Source organism: Protobothrops mucrosquamatus, unplaced genomic scaffold, assembly GCF_001527695.2.
Source record: "Protobothrops mucrosquamatus isolate PMUCROS unplaced genomic scaffold, P.Mucros_1.0 scaffold5163, whole genome shotgun sequence".
Classification (NCBI taxonomy): Eukaryota; Metazoa; Chordata; class Lepidosauria; order Squamata; family Viperidae; genus Protobothrops; species Protobothrops mucrosquamatus.
The window spans coordinates 4,669-6,251 of NW_015391034.1; the positions used below are offsets into that span (position 1 = coordinate 4,669).

The following is a 1,583-nucleotide window of genomic DNA, read 5'->3' on the forward strand; positions in this document are numbered from 1 at the left end:
CCCTTGTTTTGCAGAAGTTAAAAAGTAGCCTAACCACGATTTTAAGACTGATAATATCACCTTTTGAATGCTAATAATGAAGCCTAAAATTTTAGGCAACAAATCTATTTATTTGGGCAGAATATATTCTATGAACCTGTGAATATTTCTTCTTGATCTTTTCATTTCCTTTTTTATTTTTTCCATACGGATGAAATTAGTATTAAATACTTGGTTAATTCTTTAATAATATGTATTCCTAGACATTCAAAGCACTTCCTTTTTATGGATGTATTGAGACTATTAGCTATCTCACTTTTAATTTTAAGGAAGGGTACTATAGAAAATGAGTTGTGTCTTTTGAAAAATTACTGTTAACCTTGATATTTCTGCAAATTCTTCTGAGTCTAATTGAATTTAGCTGTATTAGCAAAATTTACAAATTACATTTATTTTATATCCCACCTTTTATTATTTTTAGAAATGTGGTGGCAAAAATTTCAAACACACCTTCTGCCTCCTAATTTCCCCACAGTAAGAATCCTGTGAGCTGGGTTGGGCTGAGAGAGAATTACTGGCCCAGAGTCAACCAGATGGGTTTCGTGGACAAGGTGGGACATGAACTCATGATCCCCCACTTTCAATCCTGATGCCTTAACAACTACACCAACTTCTGCAAACAAATTAGTCCTTGGGTTAAAAATGAGTTCCATTCCTAACTCAGAAAATCAGTCAATCGGAATAGATCTGGAAGAGACCTTAGAGGTCACCTAGTCTAGCCCCCTGCTCAAGCAGGAGATCCTGTACTATTTCAGACAAGTGGCTGTCCGGTCTCTTCTTAAAACCTCCACCAATGAAGTACCCACAACCTTTAAAGGCAAGTAGTTCCACTAGTTAATTATTCTCACTGTTAGGAAGTTTCTCCTTAATTCCAGGTTGCTTCTCTCCTGGATTAGGTCCCATCCATTGTTTCTTGTGTTTCCTTTTGATGCTTTGGAAAATAAGTTGACCCCCCCCCCCCTTCTTTGTGGCAGCCTCTCAAATACTGGAATACTGCTATCATGTCTCCCCGTGTCCTTCTTTTCACTAGAGAGCCATGCCCAGTTCTTGCAACCGTTCTTCATACCTTTTAGCTTGCAGGCATTTGATTATCCTAGCTGCTCTTCTTTGCAATCTTTTTTGTAATGTGGTGACCAAAGCTGGATGCAGCATTCCAGATGTGGTCTTACTAAGGCTTTATAGAGCAGTACTAATACTTCACATGATTTTTATTCTCTGCCTGTTTATATAATCAAGGATTGTATTAGCTTTTTTGGGCTGCTGCCGCACACGGCTAACTCATATTTAAGTGATCATCCATTAGATTAGGAGTCCAAGGTCCCTCTCACAGTTCCAGTTTTTGAGCCATGTTTCATCTAATCTGTACTGGTACCTCTGGTTTATCCTGCCCAGGTGTAAAACCTTGCTATTCTCCACATTAAATGGCATGTTGTTGGAGAGGGCCCATCGTTCAAGTCCCTCAAGTTCTTTTGGGATCCTGAGCTTGTCTTCCGGGGTGTTGGCTATTCCTGCCATAGAGCCCTGCAAGGTCTCATACAAAAGCG

The 1,583-nt window shown here is 39.2% G+C and overlaps 1 pseudogene; it reads left to right on the forward strand.

The window, feature by feature from the left end:
* LOC107299598 overlaps window positions 1–1,583 on the forward strand; it is a 21,273-nt pseudogene that overhangs the window by 4,659 nt on the left and 15,031 nt on the right.